Below are 13,866 nucleotides of genomic sequence, written 5' to 3' on the forward strand. Positions count from 1 at the left end.
CCATGGGGTCCTCACAGGCACATGTTGAAGGAGACCAAAACACCCTTTCTCCCTCCCCAAAATGCCATGTTTATCTGAGCACCAGCTTATGGCAGACCTAAGGGAGTCCATTCCCTTTTGAGTTAAGATTTAAAGTTTTAACAAAAGCAACTCAGTGTTTTTGCCTAGGAAAGCTGGTGGGAGCACCAGCAACTCAATCTCTACTGATAAAAACCTCTTTTCTCTAAAAAATGAGACCATAAAACATGGGCAACACAGAACCTCAGATTGCAAAGGACAACAGTTTTCCTGCGTTTCTGCTGGGCCACGAGTTAAAAACCCCACGTCTGACAACATCTGCAAAGAGAGTCGTCGTGAAACCCTCAGAGACCAGCAGGCAGAGCAGGTTCCCAGCCTCTTCCACCAGCTGGGAGCACAGTGAAAGATGCCATCAGTCACTGTATGGGGCATTTACCTTGTACTTTGCTTTGCTGTCCGTTATTTTGCATGCCCAGGAAGTACCTGCCACGTTGTCAGCAGCCCCCTGCGAGTCCCAGGAGAGCAGCCCCAGCAGATCTCTTCCAAGGTGCTCCCATCGACTACAGGGGGACAAAGCAATCAGGGAGCAGACAAGGAACACACGGCTTTCCCATTGTGGAGAGACTGCTGGGATTTGTTGGAAGGCATCCAATTAGTTAACAAGCACTCCAGAGCTGAGTCTGGTCTGGAATCAGCAATTAATTACTGCAAGGCAAGTGAGAGTGAATATATTGGAGGAACCTGCATCTGTCCTAGGGATGGACCTAGGAGAAGAGGGTGTGCCCAGCAAACCCATGCTGAAATGGAGAGAAGCAGCTGGCAATGAGCAAGCAGGATGATGTGGCTCCTGAAAAGATGCACAACACTAGGAGTGAACACCACAACTGGTCCCCGTCCCAGATGTCCACTACCAGGAACTGGCACTGCTTAGAGCTTCCAGCTCTGGAGCTGGTCTTCCACATCAATCCCAGCCTGTCACAGGCAGCACATGTGCTGTGGGCACACAGAGGGTGAACACTTTGTTTCTGATGAGCAGTGATGGAGTAATTAAGTGAACAAGACACATCAGCTTGGCTGGGTGCCTCCTGCTTCCACCCTCCGCAAACACCACGGTTTTGGAAATCCTGGAATAATTCCCTCATATTCATTTTCCTCGTTAGTCTTCTGCTCTGGGTTCCTGAGCATGCTCCAGTGCAGGAGGGCACATCAGCTTCCAGGTCCACGGTGGCTCAGAGGAGCTGGGCTGTCACCAGCAGCATCAGCCCTCCTGGATGCAAAAAGTCTCCCACCAAGTTCTTCTCATTGAAAATCAACGTCTGGGCTCTGGGAAGAAGGAGAATACCTCCTTCCAAGACATTCACAGCCAAGCCTCGCAGCTCCTCGTTACCATCCGCCTCTCCGGAGCGTGTCCCCATGCAGCAGGAGCTGCGGAGCAGCTCTGCATCCAGCCCCTGTAATAAATTAGCCAGGGATTCGGGCATTTCGGCACAGCTGCCTCATCCTCTGCCAGCATGACAATGTGATTAATTTTGGGTGCAGATGAAGCTCATTTATCAGAGGCACGTGATGGCCACGCAGGCTGCGGGGCCGTGTGGGGAGCCCCAGGGTGCGGGGCAGAGTGGGAGCAGAGGCAAAAGGCAGGAGGCAGGGAGGGAGAGTGAGGGGCCAAGCCTGGGGCATCTCTCAGGAAGGCTGTTTGCCACGTCGGCTCATGATTAAGCATGCTGGGGAAGAAGAGCCCGTGCAGGAAGAGAGCTTTTATCTCTGCTAACACACATGGCCGCATCTGGGGAGAGGTGTGCAACGGGAGGGGCGTAAGAGGATCGGGGAGAAGAAGCCATGAGCCGATTACCATGCTTCAGGAGAGGCAATTCTACCCCCACAGCCACTTCTCCCCCCACTGCCCCCTCGTCCAGGCCATTTTCCACTTTCCCCTCTTTTCTGAGGACTGACAGGTGCTGTTCTCCCTGTCCCCACTCTGCAGCCACAGACACTTGCTCTTTGCTGCTGGCAGGAGCGTGGTCAGAGCTGCTCCTGCAGGAATTGTCTGTGAAGACAGAGCTGTTAAGTTCACTTCCCAATGTAACACAGCCCTGACAGAGAAAAATCACTTGGTCAGTTCATCCACCCATTGGCTGGAGTTTTGCCATGTGCTGGAGTAGCACCCAGCACAGCAATGCTGCTTGCTCAACACAGCACAGCTCTCCTGAGGGCCTGAGCTGCTTCCAGCTGAGGCTGCCAAGGTCACAAGCAAAGCATCACAGATCAGGAGTCTCTCCACAGTTTTGGAGTGAGGAATAGCTTTTGTGGTGAGCTGATGCCACTCCAGATGCCCTCCAGTGAGATGGATGCACAGAGAGAGGACATCAGGGCAGTCCCCCAGGCACCGGGATTCACAACCTGCACTTGCCCCTTGCCATGGTTAGATATGCTCCAGACAGTGGTGTTCCCACCCCAGAACAGGTCTGTCTCAGAGCAAGGCCACGCCAGCAGCACCCAAAACCCTGAGATCACCATAACAACCCTCTCTTTGAGAATTTTAGGCCCCAGCTAGCAAACCATTTGCTGCTGAAGAAAAGAAAAACCCTCAAGTTCAATGGGGCCATGCAACCCGGGACAGTGGTGGCCAATCCCTGAGCACAGGACTGGTGTTGACGCCTTCCGTGGGGCTGAATTATCAACCCAAGAGGTGGCATCAAACAGAGAAGCTGCTTTTTTGATAAATACATATTTTTTAAAGAGAACACATGAAGAGGACAAAGGTGAAGATGACACAATACATGGCAGCTGTGCTGATTGCAAGACAGTCCTGCTAATTTATCCCAGCACAGAAGCAGGACCCTTTCTGCTGGGTTAAAGGATAGAAAACCCATAGGGATTTTAGAAGTGTGAAAACATCAAACACTGGATGGCACAGAGACTGAAGCCCAAGAAAGACAAGAAATTTTATCTTTTTACCCACTGAGTCCCCCAGGAGAAAGTCATCCAGGTGGCAGAGAGAGTGGCCTGAGAGGAGCCCATTCCTGGAAAGGTTACAGGTAATGACACTAGCTTGCAACCAGGACTGCAACCTCTGACTTTTACATTTCTTCCAGGTCCTAAATGCTCCTCTAAGCGTGGCTCCTCTGCAAAGGTCCCCAGGCAGGCTGTGCTCTCCTTCCACCCATCACTTCACCTTTTCATTGTTCCAAAGGACCCCAAGTCCCACCCAGTGGCAGAGCCCTCCCAGCTTTTATTGCCATCATTGTGCCAATCACTCAGTTGAAGTTTTCAATTCCCATCTGACAAAGTTTACCCAGGAAGGATTAAAGATGCCCACACAGTTTCCCTTTGTGGATTACGGAAAGGCAGTGATAAATGTATTTCAGCCTATTTTTACACAGTGGGGAAATAATCCGTGCTGGGGTGAAGCATCCCGGGAGCTGGCTCCTTGAGAGAGGCTCACTCAGGCTCTTACACCTGCCTGGGGAGCAGTGATGGTGCCTGGCCTCACTGCCCCACCAGCACCACATGCTTTCACACTGGCATGCACTCAGCAAGGAGAAAGGGATTGCACTTACCAGAGCCGAAATCCTACAAGGACCTGCTGGCAAGGCAAGGAACCTGGAAAGGAAGAGAAAGAGGGATGTGATTCAGTAGGTTGGCTCTGGACAGCAGCAGGTGGTTTAGGAGGGTGACTGGGGAGTGTTGGTGGGGCCCAGGTCTGCAGGGGTGGGATGGGGCAGGTTGTCCCACAGCAGCACCCTCAGACAGGGCTGTGCCACTGTGAGCAGGAAGGAAATGACCTGCCCTTGCATTGCACCAGGACCATCTAAATTAGTCAGGGCCACTTAAATTCACCCAGCCCTGCTCTCCAGGGTCTCCAGGTGCTCAGCTGGCACTGGGGGTGCTGCAACCTGCCGCACACAGTGGGAACTCACCAGGGGATTAAGGAGCCATTCGCTGCTCCCGTCCTGGTATGAACACGGGGCTGCCCCATCAATGTTCTCCTCTCATCAGCTCCTGGAGCACACCATGCAAATCAGTGCTAAGGACTCACAACAATGCACCTGGGAAACCATAAATATCTGTGAAAAATCTCTCCATAAATCCACATGAAGGGGAATTTACTGCGCTTTCTTTAGAGATTTCTCCGGGTGTTCCCTATTAAACCACTGTGCTTGTTTGCATAAGTATTCCTCAGACAGTAAAGTCTTCCCTGCCATCAGTTATCAGCTCTGCAAACAGGAGCAGCACCAGGCATGGGACATACAAACACCCAGCTGTAAAGATGAGGGACTGGCTCCTCACCTTGAAAAGAAATAAAGGATATTAATTGCTTAGCGTAACCACAGCACGCTCCCAGCAAAGACAGGGTGAACTGGTAGCCCTGACATGTACAGAACATCTGGGAAAAGGGAAACAAGCCAAAAAAACTCTTGGTATGCTCTCAGGGTGTGCCATACAATGGCAATGCTATGGCAGGAACGAGGATTTTTCACATCATTGGGGAAAAAAGTATCAAAAGGAGAAGAAATTCACAACTGCTGGAATCAGCCCAGCACCCAAAGAAATTGCTGTAATACATTGTCCAGCCCATACCAAGGCCACTATAAAAATTAGAGAAGGAAATACTTTAGCCTGACATAGCCTCAATGAGTACACTTCCTAGTGATAATACATCAGTTACCAGGCCTCCACAACATGAAATGATGACCCAGGGCCTTATTAAAGGAGTTCAGATACCTGCTGGTCTCATCTGGTTGATGGTTGACCCAACACAACATATATATGCAGAAGGGTGTTGAAAATAAGAGAAATATGCTTAATGGTATCAGCCCACGCCTCTGGAAATACAGGTACCTGATATGCAACCTGGAGATGTAATTTTAATTAACGTGTTCTCATGGAAATTCAAATTGGAACCCAAGTGGGAAGGACCAAATACTATCTTACTGTGTCCCTATTTTGCTGCTAAAATTTTAGGAAAATAAAGTTGGATACACCATTCTGACATCAAGCAGGTGGTAACTGGCCAGCCAGCTGACGAATGACTGACTCCTGGAAAAACTCTCACATCAACCAAGAGCGGAGTGGGACATCTCACTACTCTTGGTATTACTGACTCTGTTACTGCCACAGCGTGGCTAAGGATAAAAATGATGGATGATCCGGATTAGTGGAAAGTTAAAAAAAATCCAGAAGGAAGACAGTTTTCCTAGATTACATGGGAACAAGGTTCCCAATTCCTGAAACCCCCAATGGGGAGGCTCTCACTTTCAGTCCTCAATCAGATAAGGTTTATAATTTAGCCTTGACAGAGGGAAGCAGTAGGGACAGGTCTCATTGCCTCAGTAATATCACTTGCTGCTCAACACTTAACACCAGTCGTTACAAGATGACAAATAATAGTTTAAAAAGTAATAGTAAAGGTTAATGTCACTTGTGGAAGTGTTGACCCAGGACTCACTACCCTTTCTCTGCTCAGCCCCCTTCAAAGCAAACAAAAAGGGATGCAACTGGTACTACAGGGACAGGACTTGGAGTCCTAAATGGTATAGATGTTGAAGTACTCCTAAATAAACTAAGTGCAACAACAAGTGATTTAAGCAATTAGAACACCCGTTGTGATCCTCTCTGTTAGTACTGGGGACTAATCAATGGCTCTTATCTAATAGATTGCCTCAGTGGGAGAAAATTAATAAGAGAGATCACCAGCTGATTGTAGAGACACTTGGATTGGTCCAGGGCAATCTTTCACCCACTCTTAGCTGTATCCACACTCAACTGTGGATGCACTCTACAGTGGCACAGGAGGGTGCCTACATGAGGGAAGGCAAAGAAGGCACCTTACCCCACAAAGATCTGAAAAGCAATTTGGGACAACACAACTCAGTTTGAAAGAGAATTTCAATCCTCGTGGTATTTGGACAGTTATGACCCCATAAAAACAAGGTCACAGTTTCTGCCTCAGTAATATAATGCTTCAGTATACACCATATACCCAATTGTTGTTTCAAATCACAATGGGATCATACTCCTTCCAACTGAACATAAACTATGGATAACACAAAGCAGACACATATGGCTAATAGCTGGTGTTGATGGGAACAACAAGGATTCATTTGTAAAAGTAACACCATTAAAGCCCAAGACGTGTCTTGACACTGAGCAAAATATTTGTCATTTTTGAAACATGTGCCAATTAAACCCCTAAAACTACACTTATATATATTGGAAAAGGATGTGTTTTCTTAAGGACCCTTTGTGGTTTTATTTTTGTAGGTGATATTACTGTACATACAAGTAATCATTCAAATATTTGAATTTGTAACTTTACTAGAATTATAGGGTATGGTTTTAATTATACAGCTCCTGTTACATCCCACCAGTTGTTACAGTCTAATTATACACTAGTTAAAGACTTGTTACCTATTTTGACTGGAATTAATCTTAATGCCAGTAAGGAAAGTGGTGACTTACATGAACTATTAAAACACATATGAATTGATGGAAAAAAAATTCTAATCACTGCACACCATAATGTGGACAAAATATGGTGCGTGTTTGAAAGAGGAAAAAGAGATGGAGAACACTGGTGGGAAACTCTCCTAGGGTGGTCATCTGCAGCCAGAGGAATTTATAACCTCCTGCTCCACCCAGTGGTAATCGTACTAGCTTTAAGTCTATTAGGTTTGGTGCTTGTAATCATTTTGTAGATACGATTATGCAAACTGATCATGCTTTTTGAAAGGCTTTGCAAGCCTTGCTAAATGTATTAGCAGGAATGCTTAAGAAAAACAAAGGGAGGATTGTAAAGAAATAAAGGATACTAATTGCTTAGCATAACTTCCTTAGAGTTAGTAGCTGGATGTGCTGCAGCTTTAGGCCCCATTTTCATCAGATGTCACCCCGTGCAGCTCCTGCAAGGCTGCCTGGAGAGCATGTTGTATTTCAGCTGTGACATTTCTCTGCATGTTGAACATATCCCTATCATGGCTTCCATGTACTTCTGCAGAGGATGGGTGGGAGACAGGAGAAAATGAGTAACACGTTTCCTTCCAGCATGAAATTGTGAGCGTGTCCTCCTCTGAGTGCAATTTGTGTGTATATGACTCCTGTAGTCTGGCTAATACTGCTATGGATGCTGGAGATTAAGAGATTTGGGGCTGTAAAGTCTATTTCACCCATCCAGGCCTGAGAAAGGGAATGCGAGCAGGGAAAAGGTCTTGCAGAAATCGCTGGGTGAAGCAGGGTCTGGCCTGCAGGTGACCATCCCACCATGTCCCCTTGCTGCTGGGGACCTCCCCCAGGCAGGTCTCAGCTTTGAGCAGCAGGGACATGGAGGAGGGCGAAGGCAGATGTCAGGACCAAAGCCCCTGCAGCCACACCCCCAGGGCTGATCCCTCACCAGTGGCTCCCAAACCCAGCATGCCACCATCAGGATGCTCCTGACCCTATGCCAAGCACTGCTGTCACATTCCCAGAGCACAGAGCCCTCCCTGGTGTGGCATGGCGAGGACACAGTGGACACAGTGAAAGCCTTAAATGGTCACAGTGCTGCTGCTGAGAGTGCTCTCCAGGCCTGGGAGAAGAGCTGTTGTCTCTGAGTCAGAGAGCTAATAACAACACCAGAAAATTTCTGCTTTGGCTGAGGCAATGGTCTCTCTCTCTGCCCCGTGGAGAGGAAAGCTGCAATGCTTCCCACTGGGCTGGACTGTGCTTCCAGCCCCCAGCCCTGCTGCACCCTGGCTCCTCATCAGGGACTTGCCCTGGGATTGCAGGCTGAGCTGATGGGGGAAGTATCCTGCCCCAGAGCAAGAAGCTGGGTAGCAAACTTCTTTGCAGCCCTCAAATCTAAGGAAGTCTCAAAAATAACTCTCCTACAGAGTCAGAATCCTTCCCAGTTCAGAGCAGGCACAGCCCAAGACCAGCCACCGTTCCTGCCCAGAGGGGAAGCCATGGCAATCTCCCTCCAGCTCCTCCAAGACAGTGTAATATGAAGCAGAGCAAATACTGAGTTGTTCTGAGAGCACTGAGGAGTGAGGCAGAGCAAGGAGATGGCTTTAACCCTAATGTTATGAGCTCAGACACAGCCTTATACATCCCCAGGTAGCAGAGGAGCTATCTCCACTTTGATCCAGATTTGATTCAAAATGGAGCATCTCCCTCAGCATCACCCGCAGGGCAGCAGCGAAGCAACCTCATTTTTCTCTGCTTTATCCCTTTTGCCACCCACTGTGTGCCTGAGGCCTCAGAGCCAGAAACCCCGGCTCCCTGCACTCCTTGGTCATGATGTGCTGGGGCAGCCCCCAGCTGTGGGTGCATCCCCCTCCTTAGGCACCCCTGAGGCTGGCACTGCCTGCCTGCCCTGCCCTGCCCAGCTCAGTGCAGCCGTGGCAGGGGGGATGGTCCCTCCCCGCACTGGGGTGGGGATGAGCCAGCACAGAGACAGGGAAATGAGAACCTGCCGGGGCACAATGCCAATTCACCGCCCATTAACTTCCCACAAATCCTCCACTCCACAGCCTATCTTCCTCTGCCGAGTCCCCTTGCTCCCCCTCCTCCTCCTCCTCCCAGGCTAATGGTCTTTTTGGATGTGAAGACAAACTGCGTGGGTACCCTTGGCTGTGCTTGGGAGCCCTTCTATGGCAGTGTCTCTGGGAAGGTCCGATAGGAGACATCCCCAGTACCCCTTGGGCACCCTCCCAGCACCCATGGGCGATGGGACTGCCCCACACAGCACAGCTCACTGCCAAACGCCCTCCTGCTCTTGTGGATTGAATGTCAGACTCTGAACATTAACTTTTATGGCGTAATATACCCAGCACCAACCCACATTGCCAAGAGACACCCCAAAGCTATCACCACATCTGGATGGGAATGATTGTTTAAACACCCCACACAGTCCTGTGCATACGGGATAGATTTACTGTCACTTCTTATAAAATTAGGGAGGGATAAAACCAAACAGCTGAGCAGCAATGTCTGCTGGGCAGAGCGGGAGCAACACCAGTGTGGCTCAAGGGCTTCAGCTAAAAAGGGAGCTCCAGAATAAACACCAGCAAAGCTCACCATGAGGCATCTTTGCTTACAGCTCCTGCATGAAGAGCAGATTTGACCTGCAAGCCCTCCTGACCCGCGGAAGCCCTGCAGAGCATCAGCTGGGTTTGCATCAGCACTTTCTGCAAGCAGCCACATTTCAGTGGTCCTTCGACACAGGGCAGAAGGGGCAGGGAGCTCCCCTGGGAGGTTCAGTGAAGTTTCTCAGATCAAGAACAGACGAAAAGCAATGACAATGTAGCTCAGCCTGGGCTGCCCTCCCTGCCGAGGCGCTCACTGCACTGCCTGCCACGCAGGAATTCAGTGGCCATCTGCAACACAGAGGCAACAGCAACCCTGAGACTGCCCAAAAGCAGCTTCAGATTATTCCATGCCCCCTCGTTCCCCTCGACCCAAGCTGTCCCTTTCCCACCTTCTTTCCCTGGGAGCTACATCCATGGGCCAGCAGCACTGGCTTTGCAGAGGAGATAGTTTTCACCTGTTCAGCAGAGAGCACATATTTTACCTGACAAACTGAGCTCAGCCCAAACCTTAGTTTTCCACCAGAAAATGTTTGCACAAGAAATTTGCATCCAGTCCTTTCCATCGAGAGGCACAGCTTCTCACATGAGGTAGGGGTTTAGAATACAGAGTGTTCCTCAAGGCAGCAGAGAAATGCTGGACCAGAGTTAGTGGCTGGAGGCTGAATCTAGACAAACTCAGACTAAAATAAGGCCCAATCGTGACTGTCACAAGGACTATTGCAGCCGCTGAGTTAGGAGCAAGAGGAATACTCAGTCTTCAGCCATCTCAAGGGAGAGACTGTTCCTCCAAAGGAGGTGCCATAGGGATGCGTACAAGCAACATTCAAGAGATGTAAGCGGAGTACAACTGTGAAGGGGCTGGTTTCCACCAGTGCTACAGAGCTGTAACATGATGCTCTGGGATGGCACCAGCCTTTGCTCTAGACAGCAGATCACATCCCTCTCTGGCAGTGCTGAGGCTTGTAAGATGGGAAAGAAAAAGCATTCCTAAGCCCAGCTAACCCACCTATGAGAGCTCATAGCACGATCACATCAGTAACCATAACCCCTGAAGCACCTCCCAGCCCTCACAAAATTTCCCTTCATTGCAGCTCCCACCTTTTATCTTTAAAAACCACAACAGGCAAGCTTAAAAAAAGCATGACAAATAATCCAAGGAAAAGAATACAACAGCCTTTGAAACCCCATCCTACAGTTGAAAGGGAGGGATGGAGGCAAGGCAAGAAAGACAGTGTAAAGCCTCATTACCATCAGAAATCCTCTCTCCCTGCCCTTACCTCCCTGCTCATTTCCATATCACAGGGGACACAATATCTTTCTTCTCTTGAAAAACATCCCATTTTTTGCAGAGACCGGCTGTCCCTACTCCCAGCACTGGCTTATGGAGCTGGGGAACAAAAGCAGGCTCACACCTGCCCTGACAGGCAGTGCCTGTGTGTGAGTTTCCAGGCCCTTATCAGCCTCTCAGGAGCAGTTTTTACCATTATTATTATTAGTCTACTTTATCTTTTTTTTTTCTTCTTAGCTTCAAGATCCTTTAGTCAGTCAAATTATACTCAAAGTAACAGAAAGTAGCAGAAAATAAAGCATTATAAGGGGTTCAGGAAGTTATTTTCATCTCAAGGAGCATGTAAGAAAGGTTGACAAGTCTTCATTCTGCTCTTACTGGATAATCTGTAGGTTCCTAGATGATATGGGGAAAAAATTAAATGCATCAGAAGAAATTACGGGAAGAAGTAAAACTCAGGTCTCTGCATAAATTGAAGTAATGTGCAGCTTGGCTGACAGAGGAAGGCACTGGAGGGTGAAATGTCCGTGCCAGGAAGGAAAGGGGTGGCCACAGTGTCCAGACAGGGCTGGGCCAAGGGTGCTGGGTGCAGGGCAGAAGGGTCACTCAGCCCCCTCCAGCAGGTCTTTCCTCCTGCTAAGTGGACCTGTCACATCCTTCCAGTCCAGGGCATCACTGAGCAAAGCAGCTCAGCAAAAGGGGAAGCAAAGCAGCTCAGGCATCAGTCAGCATCCTGCACACTGCCCCGGATCGCTGGTTTGTCCTGCTCCTGTCTGGGTGCTCCAATCAAAGCTAAAAGCATCAAGCCAGGCACGGCAAAATTCTTCTGCCAAGACTTCAGGCTCTTGCATTTACACACATAGTGCGGAGCCCTGGGAGCTCCCAGAATTCACCCAGCAAGCACGGAATGCATGGCTGGGAGCAGAGCCAGGGTGCTGAGGAAGGGGCCAGGACCACAGGGCGATGCACAGAGGGGAGAGCAGATGAGGAACCATCTTCCCCCGCCGCTGGCCTTTGGGGGTTAGAGATGGATGCAGACAGCACTGAATTGCCAAGGGACGCAGGTACCAGCTGCAGGCAGGCACAAGGCAGTTCTGAACAGCACAAAAAAAGGTGCACAAAGGCATTTGCAGCGTGGGACAGCCTTTCTCCCAGCAGTTTTGCTGAGAGCAAGGGAATGGGATCCCCCTCCCCACAGCGAGGGCACGGGGGTCCGAGGCATCCCCCTCCCGATGTGGCAGGGCAGCCAGCCCGATGCCTCTCCAGCTGTTCGGCGGCTGAGCCACGTGGTGCCGAGGCGGTGCTGTCACCGGTGATTGATGGCACGGTTCAGGAGGAAATAAATTCCCAGGCTTTCGCAGGAGGTGAACTGGGGGGTGTATCCATCTTCAAGATGCTTAATGAATGTGCCACAGCCCGCGGAGTGGCAGCAGATACATCTCTGCAGCCAGCACTCCCCACGCTGTTCCTAGTGAGGTTCAGGCACAATTTAACAGCTTCTTATTGATTTTATTTGTTTCCCAGGCCCTGGTAGTGTCTAGATTGCCCCAGTCCAACAAGAGCCCCAGAGTCACAGTGGGGACCCACACTTGATTTTCCCATCCTGCCCCTTGTCCCTGGAAGGGGCAATGCAACATCACCATTCCCAGAGCAACCCTGGGGACAAAATCTGATGTTTGGCCAGAAAAGATGCAGTTTTAGGTTTTTTGAAACATACTAAGGCTAACATGAGATCCAGCTCCAAAAAAAACCCATAATGCATGGTGAGCATGGTGAGCACTAACACAGCACTGGGGGAAATGCTGCCCCACACTGCCCTGGCACCAGGCTTGGGGTTGTACCTTTGGAACTCAAAGCAAAATAAGGACCTTACCAAAGACACCCTTGCAAGATGGACTTTGGAAAGTCCTAGCTTTTATGTAGCATAGCAGACCTTAATTTTCAAGGCAAGAAAAATGGCAATCAGCAGTTCTGGCATGTGGCGTGGCTTCGTTTTTTCCCTCTTTCCCTTAGGGCATTAAAAAAAGGAAAAAGAAAGAAAAGCAGCAAAGAACAGCAGAGACCCAGCTGACCTTTCTGGCTAAGAGACCTTGTCTGAATCACTGGATGGTAACAATGAATGAAATGCCAGTGCCCTGCCTTATAAATACCAGCTTCCTCTTGGGGTGAAATGCCAGCTTTCGAACATGGAAAAGCTGCAAAGAAAATGTCACCCTCGCCAAAGTGTGAAATGCCAGCCTGCTGCAAGATCCTGGCCCCATGCACAGGGAGACAGGCAGGCTAATGCCTGCTGCTGGGTCCCCAACCTCCTCCCATTGGGGGCCTTCTCCAAAGCTCCATACCATGAAGGGGACAGGACTTCAATGTGGAACAAACACAGCATCAGTCCTCCAGCACTACCTTCAGCATCGCAGCAGTGAGCTACTCAGAAAAGCTTCCTTGGGGATTTGGGTTTTTTCTTCCCTTTTCCAGTGGCTATGAGTTGGTGCGGCCAGTGAGACAAACAAATCATGTTTAAAGAACGGTTCAGACAAGCCAAAACAGTTATTTCCAGTTTTCCCAGTGAAATGAAAAAACAATTGAGCATAAAGAGATTTTGCCATCTAAAAAGTTTATCACAACCCAAACTCCTAGTTCCCAGGGAGCACTGTTGTCGCTGGGTTTAATCCTATTTATTAAACACAGGAAACCATCCAACATACTGCCCACATGTCAAGAAATGCTTCCTGTGAAGCTGGTGATATTTGTACCATCTCCCATACCCTTCCCAGGGCCGAGTTTGGCTTAATCCAAAGCCATGTTCCCCAGAAGCTCATCCTTACTTTTCCCTCCACCTGGCATCCTCCTGCCTCATCTTCCTGGTACCAAAGCCCCATCACCAAACCTGTGCCAGCTCAGGGCAGCACAGCAGAAGGGACAACCTGGGAACCCTAGGGCCATCACTGGGAACTGTAGTGCTGCAGAAATGTAACTAAACCTTCCTACCTGATAAAATTACGTCGGGAAATGAATGAAGTTGCTTTTTGTCATCTGGGAATTGGAGCTGTTCTCTTTCCCCACACCCACGCCTTTTTTTTTTTTTCCCCGTAAATGTGTGAAATAATTTTACCACCCTTTTTTTTTTTTTTTTTTCATTTCGGTTACTCCTTCTCCCCTCAGATCTCGCCCTTCCTAGCATTTGAAAATAGCTCATGAAAAGGAGGAGGAAGGAGGGGAATGAAAGGAAGTGTGTGGGGATGCAAGATGGAAGGGAAGAGAAGGGAAAAATACACAAAGAGTGAAAAACACATGTTTTTCGAAGCAAATCAGAATGGCTGCTTCGACTCCAGCACCCATTCTGGGAAAGGGCTGCTCATCTGGCAAGTTTTTTAAGACTATTTGCATCCTGTCGTTTGTTAGGCAACACCTAGGAAGAAAGTGGCACAGCACGCCTGCCTGCACCTGCCTGTACCTCATATGCAGGCAGCCGTCCCAGCCAGGTACTGGACTGCAGCA

The 13,866-nt window shown here is 49.3% G+C and overlaps 1 protein-coding gene across 3 annotated transcripts in view; it reads right to left on the minus strand.

Annotated features, from left to right (window-relative positions):
• The window catches only part of LINGO1 (leucine rich repeat and Ig domain containing 1), a 154,775-nt gene that overhangs the window by 100,167 nt on the left and 40,742 nt on the right, over positions 1-13,866 (minus strand). For all 3 annotated transcript variants that reach the window (XM_064668470.1, XM_064668469.1, XM_064668471.1), the window contains one exon: positions 3,579-3,621. The gene's annotated coding sequence lies outside the window, so the exon portion shown is untranslated. The remainder of the gene's footprint in view (positions 1-3,578; positions 3,622-13,866) is intronic.

This window comes from Pseudopipra pipra, chromosome 12, assembly GCF_036250125.1.
Source record: "Pseudopipra pipra isolate bDixPip1 chromosome 12, bDixPip1.hap1, whole genome shotgun sequence".
Taxonomy (NCBI): Eukaryota; Metazoa; Chordata; class Aves; order Passeriformes; family Pipridae; genus Pseudopipra; species Pseudopipra pipra.